Source organism: Numida meleagris, chromosome 5 (genome assembly GCF_002078875.1).
Source record: "Numida meleagris isolate 19003 breed g44 Domestic line chromosome 5, NumMel1.0, whole genome shotgun sequence".
Classification (NCBI taxonomy): Eukaryota; Metazoa; Chordata; class Aves; order Galliformes; family Numididae; genus Numida; species Numida meleagris.
The window spans coordinates 63,432,160-63,457,126 of record NC_034413.1 but is presented as its reverse complement, the minus strand read 5'-3'; the positions used below and the strand labels follow the sequence as shown (position 1 = coordinate 63,457,126).

At 37.7% G+C, this 24,967-nt stretch overlaps 1 long non-coding RNA gene across 1 annotated transcript; it reads right to left on the bottom strand.

Moving 5' to 3' along the window:
- On the bottom strand, positions 1,970 to 18,376 carry LOC110400158. The gene is made up of 4 exons (XR_002439676.1): positions 18,258 to 18,376; positions 12,273 to 12,392; positions 3,496 to 3,595; positions 1,970 to 2,210 (listed from the first exon to the last, which is right to left on the bottom strand). It is a non-coding gene; the product is annotated as an uncharacterized LOC110400158 (long non-coding RNA).

Below are 24,967 nucleotides of genomic sequence, written 5' to 3'. Positions count from 1 at the left end.
ACAATTAGAAGGGGAAAAAAAGTTTACAGAGAGGATTAAATTTAGTTTTTTCTCTGATTATAACATCATTGGGTTTGAATTCTATGTAGTAATGTGGAAATTAAATCATGGAGGTGATTGTATATAAGTCTACTTTAATGCTTCACAACAGTCACAATAGACTGTGGCTAAAGTTTTAAATGCATGTTTCTCTTTCTTGGCACAGCTGTACAGTTTCAGTTTCTGGGCTTTAACAACTTTAAGCAGAGATACTTTAGATACTAGAAAGGCACTTCACTTTCGCCAAAATACTATTTCACTACTTAAAAAAAAAAAACATTACAAGAAGTGAAAGTTTAAACAATTCCTGGGCCAGGAATACACTTGCTCCTCCAGATTGGATGACCAGTAATCTGATTATTAATATGAGTTTTAGTGTAGTTTCCTTCATTGAAATCCCAGCAAAAGCCTAAATGGCAAATATTATAGCCTTCAGTCTGAAGACTGGTAGTCTGACAAGACCCCAAAAAATTACAGAGTCTTATTCAGAGGAAATAAAAAGATAATTTAATAGAGTACTACTCAGTATAGTAGAAAACCTATATTATTCTTTTGGAAAACATACTTAAAGGAAGATGGTAAAGGCTGCTGTAACCATTGTTGAAAGCCAAAAATCTGCAACAGCCATGCTTAACACTGCAATTATGGAGTGGCAAATCTTTACAGTAGAGACACTTTTGACAACTTTGCATGGATTCCCAAAGAGAAGCAGAAGAGTAAGCTAAAGACTGAAATGAATCAGCACATAAAAAGGGAATATCAGTGCTACACCCTCAAGCTTATCCTATACCTCGGATAGCTGTAGTAGAGCTCCAGCCAGAGCACAGGACTCTCTTCCTAATGAAAAAGAACTCCTTAAGAGCACTGCTTATAAAATCACGTCAAGATGAGCTTTCTGGCCAAAAACATGGTCAGGATTTATATCTCTACTGAAGCTAACGACTTTGCCCTTCAAGGGTGACAAGCAGCTTGGTAAACAATTACATGTAACCATAAAACAAATTAATGCTAAAGCTTCACCCATCCCTCACTGTCGCAGCAACATACTGCAAGCTCAGCAGTTCTCCACACAAGTACTCTATCAGAAGAGTTCTGCTTGAAAACAGATTTAAAAATTCTAGGAGTAGAATGCAAAGAGTTGCAACTGTGTGAAACTGTGGATCAAAGTCTGGCGATTACCATAAATTTAAGAAGAAATACACACTTGTATTTATATGGATAATTAACTATTAGAACATGCTACCATTAAAAAAAGAATTTATCGCATCTTGCTGGCTTCAGATCTACGTAAGACACCTATCAAGAAGATACACTGTGGTGAAACTGAAGCTAACATGATCAACATAAGCTAAGAATCTCTTTTACTCAAGGTCAGAGTAAGTTATCGTTATGTTCCAGTTTGGCCTTAAAATCTATGGTTCCATAATAAGAATTATTGCTGAAGCAATGGAAGAAAGGAAATGCATAAATTTGTTACACTAATGAAAGTAAAAGTCTCCTTTTCCAGTTCTTGCAGTCACCAAAGAGATTTCTCTTCTAAAAAAAACCTTCGAACACAAGTGGCCCTTTTAATGTCTACTCCTTTCCTGATAAAGTAACAATTAGACAGTTAGTTGAAAGCAGAAATTCTGGGGTGTACATATGACAGAGAACATTCGGGGTTAAGAAGAGTTTGGAACAGGACAAGAACTGCAAGGGTTAATACACCTCTTGTTCAATTCTTCTTGCTTTCAGAAAAATTGGACGTTTTGCATGTTTTTAAACAGAACCTACAGTACCCAGAGGTTCTGACTAATGCCTATGTCAAATGGAGACCAGGGATAATACAGCTATAAGTTTAAGCTTAAATAATTGGATATATTAATGAGACCCGCATCTCTGAATGACCTTGAGATCACAATTTCTTTTGCAACAAAACATTCAGATGAGATATAGTGAGCACTTTGAATGTTTATTAAAGATATTATGCGTTCTGGCTCCGCAACATGCAGGATGTGTATAACAGTACTATGTGCATTATTCATACTGTGCAAGACCAAAATAGTTCCTTGCTTCAGCCTTATGGATCCATAATTTAAGAAGAAGAGGCAGTCCCTCTCTTACAAAACCTGTTTGTTTTGCTCATATTTAGGTCCATGAGTCTTGTGCAGACACAAAGCAGAGAATGCGACCTAGCAAATCAATCAGCGTGAGAAATAGTTAGCAGCAGTTATTCTGATAAACTCAGAAGAAAAAGCAACACGATAGTCTCTTTCTTATGCAAAATACCACATGTTAAACATAACAGATGAAGAATGCGTTATATAAGCTAGCAGGTTGATAAATTTGGAGCAGGATCACAAAGCAGTGGTGTAGGAGTCTGGAACCTATTATTTCTACTGCTGTTTTTTTGTCTCCTGCAGATCTAAATTTGGAAACACAGCAGCTGAAACTATCCTTACGAGCTAGGAGAACATGAGAATGGAGTTTCAGCCATCTCATTGCGACTGCTGAACACTGAGGTTAATAAGGGATCTGTTAACACTCCCTACCTATGGCAATGCTAAGATACAAGTGGAAATGTCATGTTTATCCAGCACCATCTCAACAGCCTTCACCTCCTGACCAGCTGAAGGGACGACAATTCCCATCTTAATGACTTTCCTGATTGTTTTTGTTTGTTTGTTTTATAATATAGGGTGCTGAAAAAAACAGATTTCAGTAAAATCTGTACTGAAATACTGGTAGTGTACTAGGAACGTATATTGGTTTATATTCTTGAACTATACAGAACAGTAAATATTTTTGTCAGATATCTGCTGATTTACTGTTTTCAAATTCAAGTTTGGATTGAGCAAACTATTCAGGAATTCACAGAGAAAATGCCTAAAGCATGCAGCTGGAAAAAAAACTTCAGAGACAAGGTGAGAAATACTGAAATAATTCATGCTGACACTTTCAGATAAATTACTTCCGTTCTCATCCCCAAATACATTTTGGGGGGGGAATGTGAAGTCTAAAAACAGATTCTTTCATTTTAGAGGGGAAAGTGTTAAAAATTAAATTTGTATCAGCCCAGAAAAACTCCTTCAGAAAACCTCAGCAATAATAAAATACAACCTATTTATTGTCTAGCTAGCCACTAGTTGACATGCAAGCACAAAAACACTCTCTAGTGCAGATTTGCTAGCTTCTCAATGAGATGGACAGCCCTTCCCTTGCCCTGCAGGATCCTGTGTCCTTCCAGCCCATGACCTTGCTGGCATCTAAGAGCTCTGCATTGCCACAGTTACTTTTTAACATCAGGCCAAAGAAAACAAAAAAAAAAAGAACTTATTTTTCATTCATGGTTATTCGTTTCCCAGTCATATCCCCCTTCTTTTCCCTTCCTCTTCAGGGATGATTTTTATTGTCAGGGCAGTTTTAAGCAATCAAAGTGATTCTTAGTGCAGCTTTGGTATGTAAAGGTATACTCACCTTTCCTTATATCAGCACTCTGGCATATCAGTGTTGCGCTGTGCAATTACCTACACAGTCGTGCTTCCAGGAGGCACAATCAGATGCCAGTTTAAAACCTCTGTGAACAAACAATCCCAAAATCACACTGTAATGCATGCGATTTATATCCCTCTCCCCAGACTACTAAAATTTACTTTTTAAGCATCCAGTTTGGCAGGTGTTTTGATGTATAAATCATGCCCATAAATTATGTCTGAAGCTGCTTTGGTGTCTGACAACAAGCAGAGAGTGAGGATACCACTTATCTGGAAAAGTGATGAAAAATGACACAAAAGAAGACCTTGTTTGTCCTTGAATGAAACATGGCGTGCTCAGAGAAATGACTGCCCTGCGTGATGCAGAGTGAAAATATCTGCCCTGGCTTGACTGTGTCCAGCTGAGCCCATCACCAGTCGCATACTGTCACGGGCTTGCTGCTTACAAGCCACTTCATGTTGCTTTTTATAAAAGATGCATCCGAACATTCTACTATTTTGTTTCCAATAAACAGAGTTCACTGCTCGTATCTATTCACATAACGTTGCTGCTATGCTCATTAAATGTCAAGTCTACATCAGAGAAAAAAAATTGCAAGTCCTTTGTATTACAACAGCCAGAATACATCTGCTCCATACTTTTATCTCATAGTTTAGTCAATTCTTAGAGCAAAGCACTGGCATTATTCCAAGTCCAAAACTAATTAGTCTTTTCATTTTATGGATGCATTGTAGAGTATAAAAAATTATTGGTTTGGGTATACATAAAATTGTTTATTTGATCAGTTTTCTAGGAATGAACATTGTGTCTCAGTTTTAGGAATCGCAAAATTTGATTTTATTTTCAACTGTTATTAGAGATTCAACAGTGGAACAAAAGAGTACATTTACTCCTTTGAGCTGGAACTAAATAAATGAGCTTCTCACCCGAGCCAACACACTGTGCCCAACAAGTAGTGAGCTCAGCATGCTTATGGTGCCAAGGCTGCCACGTGGTAATAAGGATCGCACTTCAATAGATCAGATAGAAAGATATTTCAACGTTGAGCGCAGAGGCACAATCAAGTAAATATCATAGTGTCTGAAAGAAAAGAGACGCCAAATTCCTGAATTCTCAAGTGAAATTTATCACAGAACAATGGCAGAGCACAGCACTTTTTGTAGCAGTGTACAACTGGCCTGAATTCTTCAGTTAGGCTTAAACAGACATGAAGTGATTGGCACTACCTGAGAAAACTATTTGTATGCGTTTGGCATTTTTTGCTGGTGAGCATTTCTAAGAAGTCAAGAAGTTTCACCTTATTCTCTCTAGAAACATGTTTTGTTACGCAGGAGATCTGCTTTCACCAGTAAGAGCAACCATCTCCCCAGCTCTACAGGACAATGGGAATACCTGATCCATGGATTTGAACAAGACTGTTGTGTGGTGAAAGTTCATTCCGCTCAGACCCACAGTAGCATTAGACAGCATTTTTGCAGCTCAGGCCTGAAAAACGAACCCTCCCTTTTAGGAAAGTTGACAATGACGTGTTGGAAATTTTCAAAATGAAGAGCTAAGTGCTGGTATAGAAAAATCCTGTAGAAGCTGGGTACAATTTTACTATCTTATTTCACATACTTTAAGAAAAAACTTGCTCAGCATTCAGGAAAAAGAAAAAACACCACTTTCCTGAGTGTAGCTGCCGCACTGTGAGCTGTATTCCATAACATCCTTTCAGAGAGATCAGGAACCACAGTCTGCCCATGGGCAGCAAAACTCTCACTTCAGCATCACCTGTGTGGTTGGAAAATGTTTGTCACATACGCTCTTTAAGTGTGAAGTCACTCAGATGAAATGAAAGACAGTCTGGTATAGCTCATTCATTAATTTTCACAGCAGCTGGTGCCCTGCTGGCATTTCAAATTAATGTAAGGAAAAGTTCAAGAGACTTAGTTTCATTTCAAATCATGTCTACTATGATTTTCAAGAAATGTTATGAATAGATTATGTTGCATTAGTAAAAGCTAATTGCAGAGCAAAAGAGAATAATATTAAATGCTAAATACTGAACTAATTTCAAAGTAATGTCATTTTGCCAGATGAATCACTTCCTATGTGAAAGACTGTGCTCACAGAGCTACCATGGTGATGGTGCATCATGTTGCAATCCCAAAAGACAGAGGTTACAAGTCTTCAATTGTAAATGGAAATGGAAGAGTTTTTGAGTTTATGCACAGCTCCAGGCCATTCAACTTTGCCAGCATTTGGATCCTGGGTCTAAATAAACCCTCACAGGCCTACACTTCCTACTCTTTTAAGGAAATATTTAAGGCTATTGAAAAGCTCTACAGATCTTTAAGACCATACAAGAGCTCTTATGATGGGGATAGAGCACCCTGACAAAATTCCCAGTAATATTTCATATGGAACTATCTTTATGTGGTCATTAAATAAGAAATTTACACTGAAAACCTGTGATCTGAAGTGTAATTATGGCTCAGTGTTCACTTCTGCAGAGGTTTCACTGCCTGTCCACACTGTGTTATGTAACAGCTCAAACACAGATGATTCAGCAAATACATTAATGCAAGTAAATTAACCATTAACAACTGAGATAATTAAAACATACCAGTTATTCCCAAGTGATAGAATATCCAGTCCACTTTATGCCTGCCTTCCTTCTTTCCCTGCTGTTTAAGGAATATCTGCATGAAAATGCTTCAGCTTCTAACTGGAAATGCTTAAATAAAGGAAGAAAAGGTGATAAAACTGGGGAAACTTAGAAATCATAGCTGGGCATCCTGTACTTACAAATCTAGGAGCTATTTAACAACACTGGATCAGAGCTGCAGCCAGGACTGATGCAATGCCCACCTGTTCCATGAGGAGGTGAGTGAGAGGTACCTCATCCAGTTCATGTAGCAGCAGTGCAGAAGGCTGCATTTTTAAGCACTTCCTTCATTCTTGATGAAGAGAAATGGACTATGTTGTGATTTATCTCCCCCCTGTGAAGATAGCAGCACTGCCAATTTTTCTTCATTTCCTTTTTTTTTCCCCCTTTGTCCATAGCCTAGATAATCTTCAAGTTAGGTGGGTTAAATCCTCTTCCCTGGTGTACGCACGCTGCTGAGAACCTGAAATGAGGCGCTGGCAGCCTCAAGAGGTTATGCTGAAGGGATATTTATAAGGTGGGAAGAAAAGATGAAATTCATCAAGTTTCCAAAGAGAAGTTACCTAAGGGCAGGACCAGCACTACAATGGCTACTCAGCAGTCGGGTCTATGTGTGTGTTGACAAATAGACAAATTCCCACAGGAATAAAACAGTTCATTTAAATTTTTTCTGTCCTTATTTTTTTCTAAACAAGCCTGACTTCATGCTGAAACAGCAGTGAGAGCTGCAGAGTTTCTGTGATCAGGTGAATTCAGAACCGACTGACATGGAGAAACAATAAATACCCCATGGCACTTCACAAATATTTTATGCCGCAGGAGTGGGTGAAAACATCCATAAGGAAGCCATTTTATACTTGTTATATTCAAAGCAGGGAAAGAACACTGTGAGTACATTTCTAAGCACAGCACACACAAATGGGCTTGCTCTAGTTTGTTTTCAGGATAGAAGCTACATAAACAGGATCATTATAACAAGCTTAGTATTTGCAAAGACTGCAGACCCAAAAAATGAAGTAGTATGTTAAAAAAAACTAAGAGAAAGTAAGAAAAAAGAAAAAGAAAGAATGGAAAGTATTTGGTAGGGTATTGAATAAATGAGCTAAAGAGAAAGGCTAGGAAACAGCAGGAAAAATGCATTTAGACTTCGGTGGCATTGAAACAATGTCCATTCATACTTAAGGCAATCTCATGGTCAGCTGTTATCTAGTCTGAACCACACCAGCTCTTCTTTTCTTTCTGTAATATAACACATAGCCTGCTCTCCAGCCACCTGCACGTGCCCACTTCCTCAGCATGCAATGGATGTGGTTACTGTGAAAAGGCACATTTCTTTGTGACATGAAAACCCTGAAGAACACAGTCTGTAGATCGCTGTCTTTTCCTACTTGTGGGCTTCAGAGTAAAAGAGAAGCAGAAGAGGCAGGAAACTGGAAGAAGAGAACATTACAGCTGTTTATGATTCCCTATGTTAAAAGTCAACCAGGCAAGTCTAAGTTCCTGGAGCAGCTCAGAAGGAAAGCTTAAAGGATGAGTTATAGAGTCAACTACCGAGGGTATAGTCCCATTCTGCTGGGTCTGAACTGGCCCTAAGGTTCAGCACTCACATGGTATAAGTCTTACATGCTGAAGTTATTTGCTGTTCAAACCTGGGTAAAAAACTCTTCCCTTCCAGACGTGCGGTATCAGACCAAAGGAGCAAGCTCTACTTGGAACTTTCCGCAAATACATAGGGATCAGTTAAAGGTAGTTCTGTTCACCTGCCTTCCTCCTGGGTCCTTCAAGATGCTTTTACATGAATTCCATCTGCTTCCTCCCCCACACACATTATGTGGGTACACTACCTCATTCACCCCTTCACCACAGCTCTCCTCAAGTTATCAAAGCACAAAAATACTTCTCTGTAGAAACTATTCAAATTTTCTACAAATCAATATGGATGAACTTGGGCAATAACTTGTGCTTGAGCTCAGATACTTTAGCACCATCCAAGCCCAAAATATATAGCACAATATATAAAATTAAAAAACATATGAAATGGAACATAAGTGTCCTTGAAATGCAAATACAAAGAATTAATTTCTTTACATATGGGACAACATGCTGTGTGAGGCTTTGGCCACCTTTCAAACAAACAGGAAAAATAAAGCAACAAGGGACTGTAATGAAACTATCATCCCAAGCTGTTATCTCATCAATCTGAACACAGCAAGCAGAGTCATGCTAAATGAAAGGTTGGGACTGAGGATCTCCTGTTGCTGTCCGACATTTCAGCATCGCAGTTAAAGGTCTGCTCCTTTGGAGCAGCGTCAGTACTTTTTCAAATTAAGTCCTGGGAATATTTTCCGGTTACTTTTCAGAAGGTTACAAGGAGATAAATAAGAATGAGTATAAATATCAGACTAAACATTGCTTGAAAATGTAATATCTGATTCAATACACGCATAATGTATTATATATATTACACACATAATATTCAGAGACACACACACAGCGTTCCTATCAGTGACTTAGTCCCAGATCAGAAAAAGGACTTAAGAATTATCATATCAGAAGAGGAAGAGACAGTGTCATACATCCTGGAAGATTTACAGGAGCAATGGAAAAATCTTGAAGAATGAAGAATTACCAGAGAGATCAAAGGTTTCTCTAATGGCAATTGTCTACAAACGAATCAGGCATTCTAGTAATGCTTTCATCTCAGTAGTAATAGCATAGTCTCAGAAAATGTGTTTTTTAGTATCTCAAATGGTCTCTTTAAAGAGCTTTTCATCAGAAAATGTAAACTTCCTAATACCTAAATGTGTTCCCATGGATTGCTTATTTTAATATTCCCAAGAGTAAATTGGGGTGAGGATGGAATTTTTGGAAAGGTCACAACATCCTGAGATTCTACTACCCTACTAATATTCAAACTGCCTCTGTGCTGCAATACTTAGCGGAGTAACACAAAAATACCTTTAAAACCCAGACCTAGGACCTCAAATCTCATTAATCAGAGACTTTATGATGCAGACGCCCTGTTCTGCGCAACACAATGCTTCAAAAGCAAACTACTATGTTTTATTGCAAACAGATTCTCTAAGGAAACCCAGTCTTTATAATATTCCCCGCAGGCCTGAAATTCCTCTTTTCCCCAGGGAATGTCCATCAGCCAACACAAGGAGAAAATAAAATGGACAATGCTTTATTCTTTGAGATTGAGTGGATCTTCATCTATATCACAAAGATAAAAATAAGACCTAATGGTTGTAAACCCTTACACAGTAGGTAAGCTTTAGGATCTCTAAGTCAGCTCCACAACTCCAAAGAATAAAAACTACAAGAAAATCCATTACAAAATTTTTACAGTCCAGAACACAGTTAATTCAGTTACTATTAGACTTATTGGAAATCCAGCAATTATCAGAAGAGCAGCAGAGGTACTCTGGAAGCTTCAATAATACAATCTGATAGTTTGAAAGATCACTGATCTTTATACTGTAAGAAGTGAACTTTAAAACAAAATGTAGGCTTGGAAATTAAGGAGTTGTCCACTACGCAGACATAAGGAAGGAAGATATCATTTGAAATGTTTTTTTCTCAGTTATAACTGAATCCTACTCACAAGCAAAACATAAGCAGAAAACTTCTAGCTAGAACTCTGAGTAGGAAAAGTATAAAAATCATAGAATAGTTTGGGTTGGAAGGGACCTTTAAGATCATCTAGTTCCAACCCCCCTGCTATAGGCAGGGACACCTCCCTCTAGACCAGGTTGCTCAGAGACCCATCCAGCCTGGCCTTGAATGGTTCCAGGGAGGGGACATCCACAACCTCGCTAGGCAACCCATTCCAGTGTCTCACCACCCTCACAGTAAAGAATTTCTTCCTAATATCTAGTCCAAGTCTAAATCTTTTAAGAGAAACCTCTTTACAAACACAGTGAAACATGGTTTTGTTGTTTGTTTTTTTTTTGTGTTTCCCCCATGTTCTTACATGACCTGAGCACAGATGAATACAAACTTAAGGAGCCTTATAGACCACATAACAAGAATAACATCTTTACAAAAGGGAGAAATCATGACACTGGTTTAAAAAAGAAAAAAAAAGAAAAATAAGTAACAGAATAAAAAATAAGCTTAGAAATTTGATTGTCATTACATAGAAATCGATGGAAAGATTTGTCACTCAGTCCTAACGACAGTGAGCAGAAAGTCTAATGAGGGGAGCAATGCAGGAGAAGTAAAGGCTTTCTACAGCTTTGACAACAATTTGCGTCCTTAATAATGAACAGAAGTTTATCCTCTGCTATGGCTTTGCATAAAACATACTTAATGTGATAAATGATGATGCCACCTAATTGTCATCAGTTATCTTCCAATGTGCTTTTATATATATATATACACATATACATGCTTATCCTGCCTGTCCTTCAGATGGTAAAACAGAAGCTTTGAGAAGTGACATGATTTGCCAAAGTTCATCTACAAAATTAAAGTCTCCTGCAATTCCAGACCACAGCTTTACACTTTTAGAGTATGCAGTGCAGTAGGTTGCAAGGCAATGTTGTTCTAACCAAGCCAGATCCACCATTCCTCATTAGTTCTCTGCATAACAGTAGTCACTGCGCCTGTTTACAAAATTACGGCTCCTGATGACTCACACAATCTACTTTAAATAGCAAGGGGAGATATTCTGTGGTTCGGATTACTATTTTTGTAACCTCCTTTTATTTCTATTTTGCCATGGAAGAAACAGTAAAAGACATGACAGTTCCTTGCTCCTGTTCTCCCCATCCCTTCCACCTTCTTCCACCTCTTCAGCCCTCTTTCTAAATGTCTCACCCTTCATATGCACACACAAACATGCTCCCCTTATCTTGGCTCCTACCTATAGTGTTTACAGCTCTCTCTCACATCTCCAGAGAGGTCACAGTCTCAATGTCTTCCAATGACTTGAGTACCCAGTATTCACACAGAAGGACATAGTAGTTTAAAGTTGCTGTTGACCCCACAGGCTGCATCCTTGTGAAAGGAATTGTAATTAGTACCTTCTCAGTTTGCTCTCAAGGTTTGATTTGGCCTCACATGAGGTTCAGAAAAATCTGATGTTTTTGTAGAACTTTGACAGACGGGTGAAATTTTCATTGTTGATAGAAGCAGCACTTTAAAGCTGCTTATTGTCAGTATTGTTGGTCATAGGAACACCTTCAAGTCAATATGATATTTACTGGAAAAACATGCAGCCTATATAAGCTCTTAAATAGACCACCCAGCACTGTGACACTAATTTCTACTCAAGTACATGGAAAAGGTCTGAACAAGTTCAAGGTAAACTGGCACAACAATGAAATTTGCCTGTGAAAATTTAATCTTCTCTTTTTCCAAGAGTAGCTAGAATCTTTTTCTACCTTTTTTCTCATTCTTTGTGGTATGCAAGAAAGCTCGCCATAATCATACAGATCAGCAGGGCTTATATTTATTGCTTAATTATGGAAAAGTAATAATGAAAATGAAAAATAGCAATATAGATTTTTCAGTCATATAATTCCAATGTTCCATTTTGCTAAAGTGATGTAAAACACCCCTCCTTATTAGCCAGGAAAATGCTGAAACAGCATTAAAGACGACAAAACCCACAGCCAGGGAGTGGGCAAAAATGTCGCAGATACATTTTACAGAGCTCCTTATTCATTGTTTCATGGCAAATAAGATATCAAAACCACAGATTTTTATCTCTATAACATTATACAACAAAGAAGTATCTCAGATCAGTACTTCCTATATAGTTTCCACCTTATAGTTGTACTTTGGGATGTCCAAATAAGTGTACAACTTATGACCAGACAAAAAGTGTATTTGGCTTGCTCTTAGGTTTTCAACACAATTTCTTCTGTTGTTAAGGGATACAATTCCCCGCCCTCCCTCACATAATATGATTTACCTGAATCAAGGACAGCCATGCTGGCTGCTGCCATTGCTGATTGTCATGATAGTGGGGAGAAACAGAGGCCTGCCTGGGCAGGCATTGAAAAGTCAGGGGCAGCCTCAGGCAGCCCTGGAAATCACAGCACAAGTGGTACACAGAGATGAGATTGTAGGGAGCAGGGAGTAAAATGGCTTCACAAACCTTGTTATTACTGTGGCTGTTATGGCAGGCGTTCTCAGCAGTCATCTCTCCAGCACTTCATCCCTTTATTTATTTTGAGTATATCTACTTTAGTGTCCCCTTCTATACACAGGAAAGTAACTGCAAAAAAAGAAAATTCTGTTTCAGAGATAAATTATCATGGATCTCACCCCTACCAAGAGGTGTTTCTGGAGGCTGCAGATCCTTCCCATTGCCAGATTTTAGTGAGAAATCTCTATGAGAGGGGAGAGGGTGAATTTAGACAAGGGACAAGGCAGATGAGATAGTAAAAATTCCCAGATCACTCTATTGAGCCACAGAGACGCTGGAAAAGGGTGTTAATTATAACATAAGTACAGGTTCTCATAAACGTTTGGAGTCCCTCCTGCTTCCTGTCAAGATTTAGATCAACACTCTGGCTCTGTCCAAGCCTCATTCTTCTCACATCCCTCTCTATATTTCAGCTTCAGAATATCATTATGGTGTCTCAGGCACCGATAAGCTCTCAGGAGAGCAGTCATCAGCTTTGCTCACAGACAGCAGCAGATTATGGAGCTCAGCAAGCAAGGTAATAGCTTAATCTCTACACAAACCAGCAGCTGTAAGGATTTCAGAGGCAGACAACACCCTTTGGGCTATTTGTTGACACCAGGATCCTTACCCCTCAACATATGGCAGCAAACAGTCACTGGAACTGCTCATGTCTGGAGCCAAACCCAGTGCATACACCCATGAGGACTGCAAGTGGAATTTCACCAACTGCTGCTAACTAGCTAGACAATTTTTTCCAGCTTCAGGAACTGCTGCTTCTTCTGTTTCTACTATATGTTTTCTTGTGAGATAGATGACACTGGAGCTGCTGCCTCTACATACATCTACTCTGGATCCAAAGATAGAACTGCAACTCATACAAGTAGCTTTAAAACCACCCAACGTCGGTACTGATGGCAACGTGTTCGCAGAGTTCATTGTGGATAGATGCTTACACATTACAGTATACTTCTCAAACCCTGCAGGCTTTCCTCAGCTCTTCACTGTAGTGCCCACTGCTTGCTGTACCTAATCCTGCTGCTTTGAACTCTGTTCTGATATTGTACTCCTACTGCAATGCAGATGGACTCCTCATGCCCCGCATCTGGCAGCCACCCTCTGCTTGTAAAGGCTAGAAGTGCTTTTCCTGTTTTTGTAGAGACAACTATCTGGTCCTGACACTAGTTCAGAAACTGATGGTCAGGAAAGTACCTCTTTTGTAAGTCATTACAGTTCCCAAAGGTCTACAGAAATATTAATAAGGAGCAGAAGAAAAACAATGACTTGCTTCTTAATCTTTCTCCACTATTGCCAAAGAGGGCAACTTCTTAATGTGGACACATTGGATGGGAGCTATTTAGAAACAGTTGTTCTCTGACCACAAAGATCAGAAGAACAGCTTCCACTTTACTCATGGGAATATAATTATCAACAGCACACTTAGAGGTGGCTAACACAATGCAGGATGATTAATTTACTGCTACACAAGAGACTAAGCTGTCTGTGGTTACAGATGAGTTCTTTGGGATTATCTTTTCATTATCTATATGCTAGTCTACCTACAATTTTTATCGTATCACCTGAAAACAATGATCGCATTGGATATTGAAGGTTCCTTATCACTGTGATATTAACAGGAGCACATATTGCATAAACGTCTGGGAAATTTATTGTTTACATTCATTCCCCTATTTACTCTTTTAGGCTTAATTTAGCAGCAGAGATTTTTTTTTTTTAACAATGTTTTAGTCTCATAGACTACACTGAAAATGAACGGAGATTTGAGCATACGGCTATCGCAAGCTGCATACTGTAAGTGGGTCACGCACAGATACGGCTCTTAATGTACCACTGCACAAACACTACTGTAAAATTATGTACTAACAAAAGCCAAGATCAAGTTGTGCGACGGAACCACTCAGATTCTAATTTAATTTTTCATTCTACGCTCTCCAGATTTATACAAAAATGAAGCAAAGTTACAAGCCGCACTGCATCGTGTTATGCAAAAGGCTCAATTCGATTCAAAGCATTAATTTACTGGGAAATTAATTTGACCTAATGCCTACATATGTGAAATCAGAAAAGTCTCAATGGCATTAAAAAAATAGGAAAAAAGCCACAGGTGGGCACATAAGAAACTAGCACTTCTAGAAATAATTTTGTTTTACAGTGCCATAAATTCTTATTAGCAGCTCCAGTGAAAACAATGATGAGGAAAGTAGAGAAGAATCACAAGCTCTTCTTTCAGTCTCGCTCCCTGTGAAGGCAAATGGCTTTGTCACAGGGTTGGATCAACTAGGGCCATATTTTCTGGTGAGGTACAGCCACCCTGAAAGCCAGCTGTGCTTTAGTCTGTTCCTTAAAAGAGCCTAACAAGCCAAGCAAGGAATCACTGTATTTAAAATAGTGCCCCTTCAAAAGTGAAGGGAGAGGTCAGGTGGTATAAGAGCGCTCCATTTTGTCATCAATGGAAGAAGGTAAAAGCAGACATGGAACAATTTTAGCACAACCTGGATTCCTTGAGGCCATCAATGTTCCAAGCCAAAATCTCAGCTCTCCATGGGCATTTCCCCCATTTTGAGGCAGAATGGCTCCAGGCTGCTCTTGTCCAATTTGAGGACATCAGCTCCACCCAGCCACTACCATCTCCCACTTCGACAGCTGTTTGCAGCTGAGAAACTATTGTTTTTTTATTTTTTTATTTTTTTATTTTTATTTTTTTTTTTTTACCTTCAATGCATCTTCAAGCCTCTTACTGACTTTTTATTTAAGAAAAAGAATGAGGAATCAGACTGTTCTTCCAGCAGAGCCATGCAGAGTCAAAAGTCCCACTAACAGAACTCCCTGAAGTCAAGAATGTAGTAATTCCAGGATGATTCCCCACTTATACTTTAAGAGTCTGAATAATTTTATTCACAGGAGCTGCCAGTCTAGCATCTCCTGTGAACACTAAATTTTCTACAATCATTTAAATAAAAAAGATGTGATTTCAAAGTCATCTCTGAGAGGAATATTACAAGAAAATGGAATGATAAGCACAAGGCATCAAGGACGTCCATGTGCCATGCCTAACTGAATTACAGCTTTTAAACTTCTGTTGCCCATAGACCAAGGTCAGGCTTCTGTATTAACATGTAGTAGAAATATGGATGGGAGGGCAAGGGCAGGCACAGTTAGGTGAAAGAAATTCCAAGCCTCCTGAAAAGTCCATCACTGAACCAGGAATAGGGCCAAGCTGTTGTGCATGCTGTGCCTACCTCCTGGAGCTTTATGTCTCTTGTTAGTTTTTATTATCCTTGCCTTCAGTTTGAATTTTCTACATAACTTAATGATCGGCTCTTTAATCCAATACCATCATAACCTCTTAAGTATTTTAGTATTATTATGTCCAGATTTGAGTTTTCTTTTGCCTTTTTTTCAACAAGCACTAACAGTCTAAAGTCAGATGCAAACTACATGCTCCTTCCAAATCACTCAAAGTATTTCTAAAGTTAAGAGAAGAAATCATATTTTCTTGTGAAAAGTTTAACACACAAAAATATGAGGTGTCATCTATTTTTATGCAACTTCACAACTCCAATAAATGTGCACTTTAAATTTTTTCTCAAAAGTTCATTTCAAGTATGACTTTACTTAAAATCATGAGTGGTCAGCTACAACCTGCTGTTTTAAAACTAGGTCAAATCTTCATAGTTAACTACTGCTCACTCACAAAAAATACTGCAATTTCCTCCTCAGCCAGACACCTTCACCCTACATATCTTAATTCCAGCTAATTTTTTTTTTTTTAAATCTTTCTACATTAAAAAGGTCCTGTTAAGTACCACAAAGGAATAACCAGGTTCTGAGCAACCTGATCTTACTGTGGATGGCCCTCTTCATGGCAGGGGAGTTGGACTAGATGACCTTTAAAGGTTCCTTCGTACTCTAGGGATTCTATGAACATATATGTTTAATTGTTTTTGTCCCTGGAATTGGAGTGAATAGTCTACAAAAGAGATACAGTGATGTTAAGTGAGAGCGATGCAAATATTCTGTATTCTTTTTTGTACGTGCATATATACAGAGATCATTACAGCCTTATTGAAGATCCATTTTTACTTGACACAAAAGAAACACACAAGCTGCAATCCAAGGACAATTTTAGACTGAAGAGTAGCGAAATTAAGAATTTTTTTTAAACCTCATTGTTGTACTAATCTCTGAAATATGACCACTTTAAAAAAAGCAACTTGTCATTAATACATGTAAGAAGATGAGTTTATCTCCCCTTTATATTCCACTTGCATTTTCCTTATATAACACTATCCTTGGATACATCTGGGATTTCAGGAAGAACTTTCTCTTGTACTTCAACTTCTATTTTTTCTTGCCCACGTTCTCCTTTAATACTTACCGTGCAAAAATGAGGTATCATAAGCTTTTGCTCTCTCCAAAGCCATCAGAAACTCTTGGGACTTAAGACCAAAATGCAAGTATTTACCAATCCTCACTTTTTTTTTTTTTAATTGCGACTGTTTCCCAAGAGACTAATCAAAGCTGAAAGGGACCAAACTGAAGATGTTTTGAAAACGTGCAGAGAGGGGAAGTATTTAATGTGAGAACGATCTAAGTATCTAGAACTATTATGAGTTGTCAGAGTGCGGTAACTAGGAAAAGTGAAAGGTTTGTTTTTCCTTCCATAGATAGAATTTAGAGAAATTGTTTTCCAGTGACTTTTTATTCAGTGTAACAGTAAAAGCTTAGAACCATTTGACTATTCAATACGTATCTAATCAAAACGAAAAGTACCCTAAAGTATCTGTTTCTATGCAAAATAAATATCTTCAAAGGAATGATTCATACTTAAACCATATTCTTTTCCCACACCTGTCTATTTCTGAAACATACAAGATTTGAAAATTCTCCCTTGCATTCTTTTCACTGTTTAGCAGCTTAATAATATACTATTAGTCATATTTCACAGATGGAAAACTAAAGCAAATTACATCTTTAAGGCCTCAAAAAATCAATCTACTTTAATGAATAGGAAAAACAATTTGGGTGATAAAGGGTGGTGGAATAAAATAAGAGCCAAGGATCTACAGTTCTTCTGGGCCTAACCACTCTGTTTCTTATAGCAAAGGACAGCCTAGCACTTTCTGGAACAAGGTCTGAAGTTACTTTGAGGTACTGAAAAGAGTTGTTCCAAGTTATCTTCTTTCATCGTCTAGATCTTTTCCTCTGCCTGCTCTGATGTTCACCTCCAAACTTTCTGCTCTTCTAATGAATTTTACGTTGTTTGTTTTGATTTGCTTTCAATTTGTGTTTTACTGCCAAATCACCAAATCCACCATTATTGTTATTCATACAGCTAACACCACAATATGCTCAGCCTGCAAGAAGTGGCTTTGCAACTAAATCTAAACCTGACAGTGTGCCATGTCTTTCCTACCTTTCAACACAAAGCCTGCATATTCTACTTGCATTTGAGTAGCATACTGCACGTACATATATATATGTAACCACTGACCTTAAACAGCAATTAGTCCTGAATGTAGCAGCCTGTTTAGAGAAGCAGCTCACTAAAAGCTCTCCCTGACTTACTGCAGGTCAGCGATGTTTTTGTTGAATTTTCAGTCCTTATTTTTAAAGCCAACATTACACTAACTACAAGAGGGACACACGTATGTTGGCCATCAGCTCTCAGAAAACTGAATCACTGAAAAAACACCCTCAGAGCAAAACATAAAAGCTGGTATCCCTCAGCAAGAGCCCTCCAAAACAAAAGCAGAATATAAATGGAGAAAAAAATCAGAGCATCCCAATCCACTAAGTAGCTAGTAGAAAATCTTGCAGCCCACTTGTCTTTCATTCGAGAAAACCTCAAATTAATTTACATATGTGCATCAGTTCTGCCACTTCTTTTCCCCAAGAAGGACACTTTCTGAAACATTCTGGCTGTTAACATACCGACTGCTATTTCTGCAAACAAACTTCCAGGCTTCTATTCTGGGCATCAGTGCATGGTTTCCATCTCTTCACTCCTCTGGGTGGAGACACAGGCCCACTTCACTCATGGTCAATCTTTTGTGTAGGAGGAAGACAGCTAAGTATTGAATAAACACAGCTTTAAAAACAATGTGCTCTGCATATAAGAGGAGTGGTACTTCCATCCTAATTGCCTTCACAAACATAATACTCAAAGTAAGCTTAAGACGACGGCTGGTGCTCTCTATGACAGCATATATCTTAACAACCATTTGGGACTTGCAGGTCTTGTCTGTAAATCCATCGCCTTTTGATCCATATCATGAAATAGAACATCAGCAACCACTTCACATGATCTAGTTGTGTTTACCAAACTTTGAATCTTGCAAAGATTCCACACACAAATATAACAGGCATTTGCTTTAACAATGCTTGCGAAAAGGTTCATGCAACAGGATCTTTGCATTGGATCCCTTCATCTGAGCACTGGGATCTGTTCAAGTTCTGTTCAAGGTTTAAAGCTTACACTTCAGTAGGAAATAGTGCATAACAACCTGGCTAAAGGGAGGAAAGCCACAGTCATATAACTACTTATTTTCCTTAGAGACACCTTAGCAGGACAAGGTTAATTATGGTTCAGCTCCCCACTGCACAATGCCCTCATAGCCACAGGAATGTTTAGCAATGCACCTTGTCTTATACTGTGCTTTATGTTTTCCTGAGCTCTTCCTTGCCTAGCAAGCAAGCTAACCCACAAGTCTAATGTCATAGTGTTAATGAGCTCTACAGTTCTCTACCAATGACTACTCCACCTCTCTAATAGGCAAGAGTGATGAACTTCTAAGTATGTATTAGAGTAAAAGTCATATTAATCACCATTCCAACACTTGATAATTAGATTATGTATTAATATATATTACAATAATCATCACATCATAAGTGGGTAGCACCAGAATATATTTACATTTTTCAGCAATGAGATCTGTGATCTGAAGTACAGCAAATCCTCTTCAATAATTTATCTGATTTTTGTACTTTTCTTTAAATACCTCTGCTACCTATTCTACAGGATTTTTCCAAATCACACATTGAAGCTGTGATTTTAAGCTACGTTTATTTTACAGATAATATTTGTAGCATGCAGAAATGAGATAGAGAAGGTCACCAAGTACAAACTATGCAAGTTAAGGAGAGGGAAAAGCACGCTCAAAACATCCTTGCCTTTTGTTATTGGTCAATTGTATTTCTTGGATGGATCTTTCATGTAGTAAATGTTATTGATGTCTAGATTCCTTATCTCTTATTTCTAGCTTAATGCTACAATGTCTAGACTCCTTCGGTCTAGCAGAGCTACCAATCTCATCCTACGAAAGGCACATTTAAATGCTTGGCTGAACCAACAACAATATATTTTGTCTTTGCTTCTCCTCTCACAATATCTTCCTCTGATAGCGTTATTATTTAGAGACGCACTGTGTACCAGATCCTAATCCATCGTGCTCCATCTCCGAATGTAAAACACCACAGGCAGCACCCCATCAGGCACAAGAGCATTTGAGCTTAGTTTTCAGAAACATGAAGTATGACACCAGTACCAAACACAGCACATACTTTCATTAACTGTAGAAAAAAGTAACAGAAGTTACCCAATGTCTAAGAGTTTCCTGAGAAAGTCCTTGAAAGTAATGTTAACACAGTCCACATGAGGGTCATTATATAGGGAATATTTGTGTGCACGCATTTGGTAACTTTTCCAGTCAGCGCTGTTCTTTGCATAAGGGTCACAAGTCAAAATAGAAGTGGTGATAACTTTTATTATTGTTCCTTCCTGCTCTAACTGGGAGACAAATTGAATTGTTTTTTTTTTCCTTGTAGTTATTTAAATCCTGTCTGCCTTGAGTATTACTTGTATAAAGTTGTATCAGGGAATTCTTTAAACAATGACATATGCTGTAATAGATTCTTTTAATTGCTGCAGAGAACTGCAGAAACCCACACATTCTCACACAGGGAGGATGTGATCCCATAGTCCAGAGGGATTCAGTGCTGGCAGTCATGTGCAAGGACCATTGGGGAGAGACCGAGCCAACATCAGGACAGATCCACCTCAGAGATAAAAGCATTGTTGATGGTCTAAAAAAAAAAAAAATCACACAGAGGGTTTATCATATTATTAGTAAGAAGCTAAAAACTCCACCAGTGTTAATTACTCAAGAACAGTCAGTCAGGAGCTCAGGATGTAACCCTTACCTACACACCACAACTTCTGTTAAGGGAGAAAAGTGCACCTCATCTCCCAGGTTCCTGCAGGCATTATACCGTTTGGGATACCAGGTTCTCAAACATCTATCTGCTCGTCAGATTCATCACATTCTTTACCTAAATTAACATTTCAACCTGACTTTAGGAAAATGTGAAAGACATTCACGTTAATGACTATTCTTTAAAAATTTACATTTTGTGACATGCAAAAAATATAAGATTAGGTTAAATACTTCTTGATGCTTTTCTTTTTTAAATACAAAAATAAGTCTGCCACGGGTTTTTGAAATGAAATATTACTTGGGTGCCATAGAAACCCATTTCTTTGGAAACATTTAAAATGCCTCTGTTAGCTTTAGAAATTCACTTCTATTCTGTAATTCACTTGGGCACATTTGAAATCATTACCCTAGATCTAATGCTTAATATAAAAAAAAAATCAGTGTTTTCAACAAAGAGCCCTGTTGAAATCAAACTTCTGCCAATCTCTCAATTTTGATGAAAAAGCTGTTTTTCTCTGGGGAAAAAATATCAAAATATCACCTGCTTGATTAAATGCAAGTTGTGGACTAATATCCAGTCAAAAGCAGGTTTAGTTAAGCATCAGGTAGCAAAGCTTTCTATTTCAGAAGGTTATTACACACCATCTTAACCATAAATATTATTCTCATTTAGTCATAATAATTCATTCACTTCTTATGCCTAATTTAAGGAAGACTGAGAAATTAAGCAGCTTAAAACGGGCATTAACAGATGCTGAGCAGAAGAATCCCCCTCCCTATGAAGAGGTTATTAAGTAATTGGCCATCTCTGTTCAAGACATTGAAATTATCCTCCTTTACAGTTTTTGCCCTGTACTTCCAGTTTACATACTTTTTTCCATTTAATACAAGTAGAAGGCAATTTGGCAAATTAGCAAAACCATTTCAAGCTAAGGACAAACCAAATGCAATTATTCCTATAGTCTTGTTACAATGATAAATCTTTAGACAAAGTTCAGATAGGAACCAGAAACTTCTATGTATCAAACTAAATTTAATTACACCTAGACTGTTAAATGAAAAATCCTGGGCTATGCTGAGAGCCTGCAGATCTCTTAAGCATCCAAGAAAGCTAACAGGTATTAATCCTATCTACCTGTGCTTCTTGGGTAGGCTTGGAGAACAATGAAAAAAGGTAATAGAAGAACGAATGTAATCTGTCCCTGCTCTGCAATTACTGCTACAAGTGTTGTCACCTAGCATGCCTGGGATACAGGTCCAGACCCATATATATTAGATATTTCAATTTAAAAATTGAAATATTTATATTTCAATTATATTAATACACCAATAAAAATTGGTGTGAAAAAATGTTTTGAAAAGGCTTTTCTACTGTCAGTATCTGTAGTTCTCCCATTAGTGAAAGAGCCACTGTCTGCAGGCAGCTCTTGCAAAATTGCTGCCCTTCTAACTGCTGCAGAACATAGAAATTATGATACCATACTTTGTAGGAAATCAGTCACTACAGAAATTAACCACCTTCCTTATCACCTTAGGTTTTTAGGTCACGATCAACTAACTGTTTATAATGAGTAACTTGGAGATTATTGTTGCATATACAATTCACAGTAATTATGAGGTCACTGATAATGAAATGACTTATTAAAACTAATAGCACAGCACATCTCTGTTTCTCCAGTTTCTATTCAATTTCCATTTTAAAACATCAATAAAGCTGTTTCCAACTTGAAAATTCACTTTCATTTACACATGACTATACTTTTCAAAGGTCAGAATCCCATTTTCGTATTAGTCACAGGAACAAAACTATTTTTCATTCACTTCCAGGTTTATTAAAAAAAAGTTATTTTAATGTTGAAGGAAGATGGATCAAAAACATGCATTAGCTGCTGAAATTAAAATGGAAAATTTTATTTCCTTAGTCCAGTCTGAGGCTACATACCATTAGAAGAGTAACACACATTTGAACTGCAGTTACTGCATTCATCAGCAAATCTGGACTCCATGCTATTAATGCATTAAGTGATAGACATGGACTGTAAAGGCAGAGAGCATAAGCAACAGAGTATGGATGAAATCGGCATCCCTCTTGCATCCTCTGCCAAGAAAACCAGTTAATAAATTTGCTGAATTAGGAATGTAAATAAGAGTCATCATTTTAAGTAACTGTTAATGGACTTCTCCCATGAATTTCTACAGATCTTCTCTTAAAAATAACTGTAATTTTTACTTTTAGAACACTTTGTAGTGCTAAGCTTAACTGTTTAATGATGAATTCTATGTGAAAAATGCTTCCCATTATTGATTCTCAATCTGTGACCATTTCATTCCTCAAAAGTGTTTATAGATTTATGTATCTGCCACCTTTACTTTTTCTCAGTCTGCGTTCCCACTCCTTACCTGGTCAATCTGTGGTATCCTGACTGTGCCACACAAGGAATCCTCCTACAGTTCCCTCAGATTACTACATTTGCCTTGGTATAGAAGTTTGAAATTTGTTTTCAGAGAGCTCATTATGAAAGCTATACTTAGGAACAAGTTCTGAAGTCTATTCCTGAGGACACGAAGGTGTGTCCACCGGCACTGCTAAAGCAGTACTCCTGTAAAACATAACCAATGGAGAACTTGGGGTTCTTTTGTCATGAGCTGGCTGATATCAAAAGAGAAGTCTTTTTTAAATTCAGACACAAACTTAGATAATAAAATGGATGGATGAGGCTAATGCCAGCAAAGTCAGTGCAGGAAGAGCAAAGTCAAAACTTGCACTTACTATAAGCTCACAACACAAGACAGCTCAAAATGAACTTTCAGTAGAAGAAAAGCCAATTGTTCTTTTATGAAGGAATATCCATCCTCATCATAATTTTTTTCAGCAGTCAGCATGAAAACAAAACCCAAGTATCCTTCCCATTACAGTAGCACGGAAGACCCTCTACCAGGAATCTAATAGGTCAAGCACTCCTCAAACACAAAGGGAAGAGATGTCTTGCTTGGAGTTCTTACAAAAGAAGTTGTTGAGAGAGATGACATGAAGGATGGATATGGAAAACAAGACTGTGTTCATCAGTTCTTTAGTTCTTTTCACCAAGTCAGAAACTGTTTACTAATGAACAATCACTCCTGCAAAACTTTGTTAGGCCTGAGTAAGTAATTCACAATTTCATATCCAGAAGTTACTAACTGCCAACTATCTCAAGACATAACCATTGTCAAAAAAAAAGGCAGAAAAACATAAATATGGTTCAATTTATGATTTCACTCTGCTTTGCATATAATTTCTTTTGAGTAATAGTGTTATGAAAACTTAATGTCTCAACTAAGCAAGTGGTATTTTTTGACTGAGTGCCCATAGAGCTCTGGGAGACTCTGAATCAGACAAGTGGGATCCAGCAAGGTCATGCTTCTGACCTTGTTCCCAGAGGATGTCCCTGTCCAGGAATACTTGTGTCCTGAATTCAAGGATACAGATTATGAGACAGCATTCTTAACGCAATTCCTAAATAATTAAAAAAAAACAAAACTTTTAGCATCTAGTAGTAATGTACAGTGTATATAAAAGTAAAATAATTAAAACACAAAGCAACCAGTGATGAAGTAAAACAGGCAAAGTACATTACAATGTATATCTTACCCATTTTATTTGGGTGCTGTAAAGCAGGGTAAAAGTGAGATCCAACAGGGTGTTATGGAGCTTTGTATTAAACTGTCATTTCAGAAAGACAACTTGTACTATTTCAGATGAAAAACAGTCAAGTGCTAAGTAAAGCCCCTCACAAAACTGCAAAAGTACTTTGATTTTATTACTCATTCTGACTCTAAGTGCTGTCAAGTGACCTGGAAAAGGCAGACAGAAAATACCACTGTAACTCTTTTATTCTCAGTTTGCCCATGCTGACTTGCTCAAGGTTGTGGGTCCCCCATGAATCCACTGTGCTACTAATAAGTTACAGCAGTATTAGTGACAAAATAGAATAGGAACTCCAATTTCAGCAGCACGCGAATTAGCAAAGTATCCTTTGAAGAAAATAGCTGTCACAACCCACTTTCAAAGCCTCTTTCAGCCTTTTTTTATTGACTTTGTAAAACATGTGGTGCTGTTTAGTACACTGCGACGTGCTTGTTTATGATTGTTCACATTCATTCCACACTATTTAGCACTTCTTCAGAGAACACAGACAAAAATATTTACATAAATACAATAGGCAATATCATGAAAAACAGATATAGATGGTTTCAATTTGCATCAGTTACATAGCTTAAAATTACAGTCTTATGTGTTCTTGGCAGTTCTCTGCTGGAAACTGCTGTAAGAGTATTTTCCAAATACTGCAGCTAAAATGTTAGTCCCATATTTGTCCTATGTGAAATTGCAATGCTTTCTAGGAGCCTTTACAGCAGTAATAGAAAATTACAAACCAAGTGTTTGTA